This window comes from Microtus oregoni, unplaced genomic scaffold, assembly GCF_018167655.1.
Source record: "Microtus oregoni isolate MIOR12 unplaced genomic scaffold, Mior012 000009F_ref0000495, whole genome shotgun sequence".
NCBI lineage: Eukaryota > Metazoa > Chordata > Mammalia > Rodentia > Cricetidae > Microtus > Microtus oregoni.
The window spans coordinates 9,862,950-9,877,019 of NW_024543068.1; positions in this window are offsets into that span (position 1 = coordinate 9,862,950).

Below are 14,070 nucleotides of genomic sequence, written 5' to 3' on the forward strand. Positions count from 1 at the left end.
GGTGAAAATTCCCTCTCAGGGTCCTTGTGGGCTCCATCCGTGAGACCTGGGTCCAAAAGGGCAGTTCCTACCTCTTTTCCACCTGACCACCCAGCACCTCGAGAGAATTCCTCTGCTGTGCTCATCACAGAAACAGGTTTCCACTCTACACTAAATACAGAAGCACGAGACCTCTCAGCTGCTGCATCGACCAAACCAAACCAGGGTAGCGGGTCCCAGCAGATGCTGATTCTGTGGGTCTACCAAAGGCCTATCAGCTCCAAGGACATGCAGGTACTGCTGGTCCTTGGACCATTTGAACATAAAGGATCCAGCCTATCATGCAAAAGTGAGAATACATGCATTGGACATTGCATGGGCTAGGACTTTGCAAATTAACGTACTAGCCATTAACAAAATTGGAATGGTCAAAAGAAAGAAATTGCTAGAACAAATAAATGGGAAGCCCAAGGATGGTTCTAGGTTTAGCTCCATGCAGCAGCTCAAATTTTGCCACTAGGAAAATCTCTCCTTTCTGTTCTATTTTCCGTTGAGTTTGCTCCATTTCCAGGCAGGCTTTCCCCCATGGAACAGCAACGATTACGGTGGGTCCCAAGCAATTCCAAGCTTACTTAATTGAGCCCCTTGTGATATCTCACACCTGTAAGCCCTGCACTCAGGGAATGGATGCAAGAGGATAACCATGAGGTTGAAGCCGGTCTGGGCTACATGGTGAGGTCTAGGCCAACTTGGGATACACAGAATGACCCTGACACAAAAAAATAACAACAAAGGGAAGCCTAATCTATGGAATGAGTTCCAGGCCAGATAGTTCAAGGCAGTACCAGGTCTACACAGAGACTCTGTCTTTAAAAATGAAAAATAAAAATAAAGCAAAGAACAGTCTCTATTGGCTGGGCAATGGTGGCACACACCTTTACTCCCAGCACTGGGAAGGCAGAGGCAGCTGAATCTCTGAGTTTGAGGCCAGCCTCACCTACAGAGCAAGTTAAAGGAGAGCCAGGGCTACACAGAGAAATACTGTCTTAAAAAAAAACAACAAAAGAAATACACTTACTTTGTGTGGTTTATAATTTTATGTCAACCTGACACAAGCTAAAGTCCTTTGAGAGGGTGGAACCACAATTAAGAAAATTGTAGGCAGGCCTGTAGGGTGTTTTCTTAATTAGTGATCAATGGGGGAGGGCCAACTCATTGTGGGTGGTGCCATACCCGGGCTGGTGGTCCTGCAGTCTTTAAGAAATCAGGCTGAGTAAGCCATGAGGAGCAAGCAAGTAAGAAGCACCCTCCATGATGGCCTCTACATGAGCTTCTGCCTTCAGGTTCTGGCTCTGTTTAAGTTCCTGTCCTTACTTCTTTCAAAAACAGACTATGACATGGAAGTGCAAGCCCTTTCCTCCCTGTCTTGCTTTTGGTCGTGGTTTCTCATCACAGCAATAGAAACCCTAACTAAGACACCTGTTCACACATCTAGTTAGTCCAAAGACCAAAAGCGTCCCCCTCTCTCCTTCTCTCAGTGGTCTCTAAAAATGGCTCATTTTCTCCAGCTTGGTCACATCCCCACCGCTGAACGGAGATGGGGGAGCTCCATGCTGAACAGTTTCACCTGAAACATAGGTATCAGGGACAAAGGTCTTCCTAAAGGAGCCATGTTCCTGCATGTCATATGTGCACGCATCTGTGTACCAGCATCTGTGTACCAGCACCTGTGTAGCAGCATCTGTGTACCCTTCTTCTCATGTCCCTCCGGTTCAGCCTGCATTACTCTCTCCTGCCCCTCACATTAGGAGCTAAGGTACTTCCTGATGCTGGGCAATCTTCCCCTCCAGCCAGATGCCACATCCGGGGCTGCAAAAGCCAGAAATTTGGACCTTAAAAGTCCAGCTTCCCCTTTCTTTTCTGATCGTCATGACCAGGAGATAGGATGGGCAGCTCTTCAAGATAGAAAGAACTTGTAGAGATGATGGGGTTCACCCCTCCATCTTACAGCTCAGACAGTGATGCTCAGAGTGTCCGGGGATGGGGCAGGGTTCTACTCCAGCCATGATCTCCTAAACAATGAGAACAGAGCTGAAATAAAGGCAAGGCCAAGTCCAGCACTTGGCTGTGGCTGTAAGTTACCTCCGCCTTCGTGTAACCTGTCCATACTAGGCGCTGGGCTTCTTGCGAACTCAGAAACTCATCTGAGATACAAAAAAAGAAGTACCCAAACAGAGCTAGGCAGGGTGTTGATCTACTTCTAACACCGCTGATATCGCAGGGTCAGAGTATGACACCAACATGATCTGTGTGTGTGGCTGGGACAAGAAGAATCCAAGCCTTGAGGCAGTTTGGATTCTGAACCTGACAGCCATTCTTTATCAGGCCACTTGTCAGCCGAGCTCCTGAGTCTTTTCTCAGACTTCTCTGTAAAATTCGGTTTCAGCAACGAACTCGGCCAAGTCAATGTGGTGCCCCACCTGCTCCCTCTCGAAAGCACATCCCTCTGGATGTCAGATCAAACACCAACTCCCATCGTCCTCCTGATGATGTCTGACCATCCTGGCATTCTTCAGTCAGAAGCCTGTTAGGTAGGACCAGCCAAATGTTCCCTAAGCCCTAATGAGTGTTCCGCAATTTCCCATCCAATGGGGCTGCTCTACCCCTTGGCTACAAATTCCCATTTGCCCTGCTGTATGCAGGTTGAACCCAATCTGTACCCCATACTGCACAACTCCATTGCCGCAGTCCTTCAACCTATCAAACTGGCCCTGAATGAACCTTCCTGCCTGTGCCTTTACAAGTATCTTATTGAATAGCTTTTTTCTTTAACAGCACCAAGCAAGGAGGGAACACTGGCAGATTCCTATTCAGCAAGGCTCCTTGCAGCCACCCCTCCCCAGCTCCTGAAAGGGATCTCGAAGCCGACAGTTTTCTCACCTCTTAGTACAATTTATAATAACAACAGTAGCTAACATTCTTCATGCTCGATAAGTGGCAGGTCCGTTCTAAATGTTTAATACACTAACGCACTTAATCCTCCAAAACCTCTGTGAATTAGGAGATGTTATTCTTCCCGTCCTACAGGTGGCAAAACTTGAACGTACAAAGAAGTTAGGGTAATTGGCCCGTCTACCTGATGAATCGATTGTCAAAGTTCTCTTCTGTTTCCGTGGTCAATTATCTGCTGCTCGGCTTCCTGGGTTAAACGAAATGGGTCACCTTCAAGATTTTATAACCAGAATGATTTATTGCCCAGACCTAAGAGATTTGCTCAAGGCCTCCCAACTGCCCTGGCCCACAGCTAGTCCTGGAAGCTGCTGTAGCCATAAGGGGTCAGCTGTGCTCCAGGACCTATCTCCAAGTCACAGAAAGGGAAGAGCACAGTAGTTGCGAAGAATTAGGTCGGCATCACTGAGAAAGCAGAACTGTCTAGATGAGTACTTCTCACCCTTGCCGCGACCCTTTAATACAGTTCCTTATGTTGTGGTGACCCCCGACCATAAAATTATTTTCGTTGCTAATTCATAACTGTAATTTTGCAATTACTATAAATTGTAATGTGGATCTCCATTTTTACATTAGGCGGTCTTAGGTGGCCCTTGTGAAAAGGTCGTTTGACCCTCCAAAGGGTGGTGACCCACAGGTTGAGAACAGCTGGTATAGCACATAAAGGAAGGGGAAGGTTTCACTTAAGTGAAGGACATAGAGACAAGGACACATTCAGTATTAGCGGTGCCTACTGTGCCTGTGAGCACAAAGTCAAATTTGGCTGATACACGAGACAGTTTGTGTTAGGAAATAATCGTACCACTGATGATAAGATCCATTGTAGGTGTAGTACAAGCATTTTACTCCTATAATGACTTCATTATCCCATGGAAAGGCAAACCTTTTTCCTGGAATCTCCATGGTTGATGAAACTGGCTCACACTGGCTCACGTGGGATGAGGTGGCTGTGTGCATCTCTCTCACCCCACAACGAATGGAGCTTGAACTAGACCCTGCTGGAGAGAATTTATACCCCAGAAATGGACGAACACTTGGTGGTCAGATGTTCACCAGCCCAACACTGCAGAGCTGTTGAAACACTGAAGCCACGGCTTTCTCATGGGGGTTGTGCATTGAGTACACTGTGTTGTCCTCAGGAAAGCGCAGGGCCAGAGAAGCCCAGGAAGGAAGCTCAGTCCTTGGGACTTGAAGGCTCACAAACTGTCTTCCTAAAGGTCGATATGACATCCACTTGGGAGCTCCTCATGTCTCGGTGCCCTTATTTGTAAAGCGGGACTCATATTAATGTCAACATCCATAGGCAGTGGGATAAATTAACACACATAAAATTTTAGGAGAATGTCCAGCCCGTGATAAGCCCTGAATTGGTTACTTTTCTAGCTGCTATAACAAACTACCTAACCAAAGCAGCTTAAGGAAGGGTTTCTTTGGGCTCACAGTTTGAGGGTACATATAATCTACTGGGGAAACCACGATGGCAGACACTTAAGGCGGCTGCTCATATCGATCACATCCATAGTCAGGATGCAGAAAGGTCTTCCTGTCCCTAACTCAGCACTCTGTGCACCCGTGGGAGCAAGCCTGGCTCAGAAGCAGCTCAGGGAGATCTCTCCAAGCTGGGATCTCAGTGAAATACAAAGGGTCTGAAGCACGAATTCTGTACAAAGTTACTCCACCATGGATGAAGAGCGACTCACAAACTCCCACCCTGACTGAGGAGCTCTTGGCAATTAATGGTAGCTGCGGGAGGGAGAGTCAGTTTTCATCAGGTATGTGGTCCCTGAGAGGCTAGCCTTGCTCCAGGAGACCTCCTATAGCAGGCCCATACAGGCAGCACTGAGCAGAGTCAGTGGGTTTAGACACAGAACACAAGGAACATAGCAAGGACAGGACTCTTAGCGACATCCACTATCCTCATAGATCAGCGCTCAGCCATCATCAGAGAAGCAAACTTTCTCCTTTTTCTCTGATGATGCTCAGCCATCATCAGAGAAGCAAGCTTTCTCCTGTGGTAGCACAGGAACAAATGCAGAGACCCACAATGTGCAGAGTAAGAGACTTTGGAACCCTGAGTTCTACATGGAAGTCTCCATCAAACACCTCCCCTCAGAGCTCAGGAAACCCTGACTATAAGAACCAGATGGGATGGAGGGCACCAAGGAAACAGGCCTTCTAAACACAGCAGGACAAACACACACGGGAACTCACAGACACGGTAGCAGCATGCACATAGCCGACTCAGGTCTGTACCAGATGGGTCCTGTGCTATAAAGGGGAAGTGGACACATTCCTAACCCAGAAGCTAGCTCCAACTGATAACTACTCACAAGTGAAAATCTAGCTTTCTCTGTCGGAGTCTCACTAGATATTCAAGCTACTCTTAAGGGCTGGGGCCATGCCCAGCAATAGGTGACAAAAAAAAAAAAAAAAAAAAAAAAAAAAAAAAAAACGAAGTCAACAGCATTTTTGGAGGTTCGGTTCTTTGCTTTATAATGTCTTGGCAGGGCTCTTTTTTCCCTTTTAACTTTTCATATCATTATTGTTTCTGGTTTTGCGTTTTTATGAGGTTCCTGTGTGTGCCTCTGTATCTGTATGAGCTTCTTGTGCTTTTGACTCTTTTTTTCTGTTTCTGAAAAAAGTAGGCTGTAGCTTCTGGGTCTGCAGGTAGACAGGAAAGCAAGAGGTCTCAGCATAAATTCCTCACTGGAGAGGCAGAGGCTGCCCCTAAATCCTGGACTGCGCTGTGCAGGAGGCGGCTCCCAGGGAATCCAGTAAGGAGCAGGCTGTGCTACCCATAAAATGTCAAGGTCAGCTTGCTCCAACTTCCAGGCCTCCACTACAGCCTCTGTCCCTTAGTCTTTATTTTGTAGCATTCACTGGGCTAGCCCTATTGACCTTCTGTCTTGCCGGTCTCAGTCCCTGACAAGCTGACTTATTGTCTTGCTCCTATCGGCCTTCTCAGTCACTGCTTTGCACAGCAGTGTGGTAACCCCTGGCGTAAGCCTGTTAGAAAAGGGGACACTGTAACCCTGGGAGCCTTGGAGGAATAGAGCTGCCTGGCCGAGCACACACACCTTGAAGGATAAATTCATATCCTGGGATTCACAGAGGCTCCACAGAGAACCATCGGAGAGTGGGTGTGGCTCTGGAATACCCTGGAACAATGACTATTCCCTCTTTGCTGGATTTTGCAGTGGTCCCTCCTGCTCCTCCTAGGGACACCTCAAATGGCCTGCAGGATCAACTCCACCTGCCTGCATCCCAGAAATCCAAGTCACAGTAGTAAAGATTTGTGTGATAGAAGGGAGGGGAAATCACTTTGTTATCCTCAAACTTGTCTTCCCTTCACATCCAGTGCCGCTGCCACCCTAAAGTCAGAAGGGCTTGCATTCCGTGCCCCATGTTGCCTCTGCAAAAGGTGTCGTGGCTACCCACCCTATTCTCTCCACGCATTCTGAGCTCACTGACAGCTGTGGAAGGTGTCCGACGAAAACTGGCAGCCCTTGTCTCTAATGCTCCACTTCTTGGGGGCTTTTTCCAGCTCTGTGGGAACATGCTCAGCCCCTCAGGAGGGCAACCACAAGTACCAGGAATGTAGCAACCCAAAGGATGCTCCCCAACCGATGAGCAGAATGGGTAAGCAGGCATGCCCTTCCTTCATTCCTTCAGCATGGCGCTCCACACAGTGGGATCCAACTCGGGCTGCTCTCAGTGCTGACTCGCTCAGCTCAGATCTCAACTCGTCTTGCCTCTTCCCTCTCATTTCCCTGTGCATCCCAAATAACAATGACCTACACCCAAGCCTTTGTTCCAGTACCTGTGGGTGGGTGGAAAGCAGATTCAAACTACACCAGCCCCTTAGAAACCTCCCCTACTGTTATTCTTGCTACTCTGAGACTCTGAAACAGCACAGGCACGTCCTGGCTGTCTTCCAGTTTCTTTGATGCCACAGGGATTTGATCTCCACTTGCTCTCTCAACCAGTTGTTGCCTACCTGGTATTGGAGGTTGGGCTATAGCAGCAGACAAGATCTTTGCCCTAGTGGAACACCATCCCTTTCCCCCCACACTCCATGCCCTCCCCACCCCCAACAACTCCCTCCCGCTTGCCGCTGAAATCTCACCTTCATTGCATCATCCTCGAAGCTGTCCTACATCTGCCCGTGTCCCCATTCGACTTCTGTCAGCCTCTCCCATCATACCTGTCACCACTGTCAAGAAAGCAATAGGTAAGAGGAGGTTTGAGAAAGACACCCTCATCGACTTCACGGACAACACAGGCCAAGCATGCACAATGGCCATCAATAATACGGCTGAGGGGACTGCAAACTTCGGAGCTGCCCACTGTGTCGCGGCATTAAAAATGACTCTGGCGCTGAAAAGAGTGGCACGGGAAGACATGGCGATGCACTGAGTACGGTGCTGTTGTTTAGATCTTCCACTCCTCTTACAGACCCGTGAGTCACAGGATTTGCCCCTGGGGTACCATCGAAAGGTGGTAAACTCTAAGAGGTAGAGTTTGGAGGGAAGCCCTTCTAGGTCATTGGAGGCAAGCGGCTGAGGGGGACAGTGGGACTCCAACCCCTTCTCTCTCCTTTTCATTAGTTGGTTACCACAAGCCTTTTGTTATAGCAACAGCAAGCTGACTAACAATAGCAGATCACCAAAACCAGCATTTCCTCTACATTGCCATCCACCAGCCAATAGGATGTCAAAGAAAGAAAAGCCCTCAGAAACTATCTTTTTGTCACCAGGGAGAAAATCGGGACTTGGAAAGGTCCCTTGGCCTAGTAAAAATCTTAAGATTAGCCACAAACACCGAAACTCTGAGTTTATTGCTTGAGGCTTGCTAATCTAAGAATCATGCCATCCCCCTGTAGGCTCACAGAGGACTGAATGTGTACATCTTTCAAAAGTTAGATAGATAGATAGATAGATAGATAGATAGATAGATAGATAGATATAGAGAGAGAGGAAGAGAGAGAGAGAAAGAGAGAGAGAGAGAAAGAGAAAGAGAGAGGTTAAAGGCCTGGTTCTAATGTGGTAGCAATGCAAAGAAAGACCTTTGGGGAGTGATTGGATTGGGCTATGAGGGTGGAGCTCTGATGCGTAGGAGCATTGCCCTGATATGATGTTGCCTTGTCTAGCTTTCTTCCTGCCATGTAGAGCCACTATGAGGACAAGTTTCTGCCACCTGAGAGCAGGCACTCGCCAGAACCTGACTGTCCTGACCCCCTGCCCTTGGTCTGCCATAAGGGATCACCATGCATTGTTCAAGCCCCTAGTGTGTGACTCTGTTTACAGCAGCCCAGGCCAAGAAATGCACGGCTATGGACACAGATCTGCCCTTCCTCTGGCACACACAGTCCCGTTTCAGAGAAGAGAGCTCGAAGCCGTGTCTCAACAGCCAGAGACTGCAGGAGGGAGGGCTTGTCCCTCTTCTGAAATGAGACTCTTGTGCCTGACATTCTCTACCAAAGGACGTTCTGTCTCCTGTTTTTTACAACCCTTACTTTGGATTCCAGCAGCCTCTCTGAGTTAATCACTTACCTTGTTCCAGAATGTTCTGTACTCAAAGAAGCAGATTATTCCCCAGGATGCATCCCAGTTGTGACTTAGAGAGCAATGCTCCCTGGTGGAAATGCATCAGGGTCTGCCTGTTCGTTTTAGGTTCTGTTCCAATGAAGAGACTCACCCAAGCTGAACGTGGAGCTATCGATGTTGACCAGGGCATAACCCAGGCTAAGTCTTTTATGCCTACTTCAGTATATGTGAAAAAAAAAAGCAACATGCAGGTGCAGGGGGAGCTCACCTTTATTGACAGCTACGTTATATGCCAGGGCCTTCACTCAATAGTGTGATGTCACTGTGGTGGTTGTAGGTTATTTGAGGCAGGATTTGCTATGCAGCCTTGGCTGGCCTAGAACTCTCGATATAGAGCAGGCTGGCCTTGAACTCGTGTCATCTTCATGCATCTGCCTCCTGAGTACACAGCCGCAGCACAAACACCACCACAATCAGCATGGTCTCAATACAATAATTGCTACTTTTGCTATCAACCCCATTTACTTATGATAACACTGAGGCTCCAGGAGGTTTTGACCTAAGACCACCCAGCTAGAAAATGGAAGAACTGGAAATTAAGTTTCGCCTTCTTTCTGGTACCCTCAACCACGCCTTCCTCCTGACTGTCTCCCTGCCTTCCTCTTATGAATGTGCACTAGAAAGCTCAGAGCCCTCATCACGCCTGACACCATTCCATGTGAGTTAATGGAGAGTTAACAGTGTGCATCCCCTCAAGAGCACTGTTCTATAGTGGCTCTAGAGGATGCAATGCTACCCCAGAGGAACAGCTGCAGCTGTGTCTCTCTACCTGTATCTCAATCAATTATGTGACATTGCTCTAATAGTAAACAGAATAAGATAGTAAATAACAAATGAAAAATGAAAATGCAGTGCTTTTCAGAAATCTAGACTAAATTCAAGGTCCTCCCTAAAGCAATATCGCATTCATTTGAACCTGACAGGCTTTCCGGGGTGAAAGAAACAAGAGGGCCTGACGGAACCGTCACTGTGACCATGAACTAAAGCACAATACGTTTTTACTGTGCCACAATCCAGGAGAGTAATAATGACTGGGTTTTATTAATAGTTGTGGCATTTAGGAATTATTATAGCATTTGCCTTCTCCCAGTTTATTGTGGACTTTATCAAAATGTGAGCATCCCCATGAGAGACTTTTCCCCAACATGGGAACTTCATCCATCATGAATGCAGCAGCTGGCAAAGGAGCACTCACAGACACAGAGGACTCTTTGCCAAGACATATGGAGCACCCTGAAAGAGAATGAGACTCTGTCTGTCTTTTGTCAAGGAGTATTCCACTACTTCCTCCAGCTGTATGAAAATTCTCATTTCATAGGCAAGGTCAGGTAGACTAGCAATGGCTTGGGTCCTCAGAGGACCGGTGTAAATCTTATTCATTCAGCCATTCGTTCATTTGCTCATTCATTGAGTTACTATTTATTTATTGGCACCTGCTATGGGGTTACAGAACTGAGCCAAGTCTTCACAAAGACTACAGTCTCAAAGATGGCCATGCCCGTGATAACCATATCCTATAGGGAAGAGGGTACCAGATGTTAGCCTAGGTCACTACAGGGCTCACTCGTTCTTTTCACAAACACTTAGTGACTGCTTGTGTGCTGTGACAGAGAGTTCACACTCAGGAAACTGAGGTGGGATGGAAATGTGACATAGGAAGGTTCTACAGAGTTGAATCGTGTGACATTTGGGTAGGTATTATATAGCAATAGAGAAGAGGATAGAAATTCTCAGGTGAAACAACACAGATTCAAACACCATCCCTTTCAATAGGCAATGTTCCAGCAACTGACAGAAGCAGGGGAAATAACAGCAGCGAGCCTTCGGTGGATGCAGTCCCAGGGGGCCCTCTTGTTGTGAACTCACTGACATTCATTTGCTGCTAAAAATTCACTTTTTGCTTCACACTGGCTCTCTAAAGTCAAGGCAACAGCTCATCTGGCAAGCAGTCAGCCAACAGCCATGAGTCTACTGTCTCATCCTGGCTGGATTTGAACTTATGTGCATTAGGGATCAGACAACTGGACAGCAGCGAGTGAAGTGGAACACCACTGATGGCCACTCCAGAGCAGGGGACATAAGGTGAAACACATACTGGTCAGGCCAGACATGGGGCACACCCATCACTGGGTGACCTGGGCGATCTTTATTATTCTTTAATCCGAAAAGAGAACCTATTTAAGGGAATCATATGTTTTGTTCTACAAGTGTCAAAATGTGAGGGCGTTTTCTATTTTTAAGGTTTTGTTAATAGATTAAAATTCCGCACGATGGAGCTGGGGGTGTAGCTCAGTTGGCAGAGTGCTTGCCTAGCACACACAAGACCCTGGCTTTGATCCCTGGCACAATAGAAACCAGACAGGGTAGCCCAGGACTGCAATACCAGCACTCAGGGAGTGAAGGGAGAAGAACTGGAAGTTTAAGATCACCCTTGGTTACACAGTAAATCCAAGGCCTCCTAGGTCCATATAAGACCCTGTCTCAAAAATTAAAGTGAATAATGCACATGAATAGTGCACACTCATAATCCCAGGACATGTGAAACGGAGGCAGGTAGATCTTGAATTGAGACCAGCCTGGGCTATATAAGGAGACTTTCTTTCAAAAAAAAGTCCATGTGACATATAAGAGAGTTGCATAGCTTGGTCTACTTAATAGTGGGAGCAGGGGCATCCCTAATGCTTTGGCTGGCTTTGGGGAACCTATTTCTCAGACTGGGTTGCCTTGCCCAGTCTTGATACATGGGGAGGTGCTTAGTCCTGATGCAACTTGATAAGCCATGTTGTGTTGATATCCGTGGGAGAGCTGCCCCTTTCTGAACAGAAACAGAGGAGGAGTAGATTGAAGGTGGATGAAGGGGAGGGAAGGGAATGTGAGAAGAAGAGGTAAGGGAAACTGAGGTAGGGATGTAAAACAAATAAAGTTAATTGTTAAAAGTTCATGTGATTACTCAAAAGAAATACAGTAAAAACACCTCCTCCCCATCCTCTCCCAAGTCATTCAGTTCCCCTGAGACACCAATTCCTATGGGTCCTTGCAAAAGCATTTTATGCATATACAAGCATACCTATGCCTGTGCAAGCATCATTCACAGGGCTCTCTATTTTCTCTTAACAACATCCATTAGAGATCATTTTACACTGACGCATGTATTTCCTCCAATGCATGTGTTTCCTCCAAACACGCAATGCCTGCTATATCGCTATGGATGCCCATAATTTATTTAACCAGTCCCCATGGAGGGACACAGATTGCTTCCCGTCTTTTGCTGGAATGAATGACCCTGGCCACACATCATTTTGCACAGTGCCAAAATATCTGCAGAATGAATTCATGAAAGTGGAATTGCTGAGTCAAAGGGCAAAGGCATATTTCAGTTAGAATTCTGTTAGATTACTCAAAACAAGAAGAGCCAAAATAACAGGCACTTAAGATAGAGATTTATCTCTCCCTCAAATAAATAAAAGCAGTTTGGTGGTAAGCTGTCTGGAGCAGCCATGGGGCCACAGAGCCATGAGCAGCCATGATTCTGTCCTCTTGCCTCCACCCATGGCTTATACAAATGCAAAAACCTTCGTTTATTAAGTCAGTTCAAAATCATAGCCAGGCATGATGACACAGATTTGTCAAACCTAGCACCTGGGAGGCTGGAATGGGGATCGTGAATTCAAGGTCAGCTTAGGCTACATAAGACCGTATCTAAAAAAAAAAAAATCTAATAATTTGGAATGAGGCAGAGGATGAATCACAGTGTCTTGTAAATTTTAAATAGCTGAAGTTATACAGAGATGGGAAAAGATAATGTTACAACCACCAAACTGCCCAACATACCTCCATGATGGGTGTTTCCTGTGTGTGTGTGTGTGTGTGTGTGTGTGTGTGTGTGTGTGTGTGTTGTGTGTGTGTGCAATGTGCTACTGGGCTTCACATGTGCAAGGCAAGCACTCTGTCACTCAACCCTCTTTTTATTTTGCATTTCAATAAGCTTTTTATGGTGGCCTTGAACTCACTTTATAGGCCTTGAACCAGGGATGTTCTTGCCTTACCTTCTAGAGTAGCCAGGATTGTAAGTACATACCAGTAGGCCTCCCTAGAACTTATTTTTCAGTATTGATAGTGGGTATGCATATAACATAGGAGACAGACTCATTATTTGCAGTAAGACCAAAGGTTTATGTCCTAACAATATAAAAATATAGAAAAACTCTGTGCTTTAGGATACCCACTTAAAAAATTATGTCTTTTTAAGTATATAAGCTAAATTGTTAAGCATATCCCTCATAGGCTAAATAGTCTGTTTTGAACATACATTAACAAGTACCCAATTCTCCAAATACATTCTCTCACAGCTAATAGACAGGGAGCGATTATACAGACTAGCTTCTGGCTATAAACTTTAACTTTGTTTTCTTCTCTCCACCAAAATATTTCTCATGTTGGACATTCTTATGACCTTTGGCCCAGAAACTTTGTGTCACAAAGCCAGGCAATCAACACTGGGTGCAGTACGGATATTCATGGAAGCCCTTCCAACCACAGGATGATCAGCAAATGCCAGGAAACATGCCACCAAATACCAGCTGAGCACACCACAGATTCGCTTGCTCTGGATCCCCGAAACTTCCTGTGGTCATCCCAGTATCATCTATCCTAAAGGAAGGCGTGATACAGGATATGGCAGAGTAGAAACTGGCAGCATTTTAACTGCGTGCAGTTGAGCTATCTTACTTTTGAGGCAGACAAAGACAGTTACTTTTAAAGCCTGTGATCCTACGATCACATAGACACTTGGCTTGGCTGTGGCAGGTCCATTACCCACATGGTAATGCCTCTGGCCAGCAGGGTTCTAAATAAACCCTTCCTCATGCATGCATGCACCAAAGAAAACAGAAGTGGCCAGAGGCCGTTCCCCTCCACAGTGGCGCTGGCGGAGGCTGCTTTCAACAGATGTGTTTCTACAGCAACCATTCAGCTCCATATTCCACAGTCCATCACCCACCCCAGGGCCACAGGTTACAGTTAACTCTGCAGGTCCAGGAGCATCTTTCTCCTGCTGCTTGTTTGTTTCTCTGGAATTTCAACTTTAATTAGAAACAACTTTAATTTGAAAGAGGAAAAAAAAATGACAAGATAAGCAGCCGTCTACCTAGTTTCAACAATTATACTCCTTTGTCAGCCATTCCATGGTAAATTAAAAACATCATGACAATTCATCCTTTCAACATCTACCGCCAAAAAGAAATTTTCTCCCATTAACAACCTCACATCTAACAAACACCAGCACTAATCTCTAATATCATCTAAAACTCGCTTCATATTCAAATTTCTACCGTTTGTCCTAAAAAAAATGTCTCAAGCTGGTTCTTTGTAACAAGACTCCAAGGGTCAGGCAGTAAATTGATTGATTGTGTCTCTTAAGTCTGATCTAAGACAACTCCCTCATCATTTTTTTTTCCCCATAACATTGACTCATTGA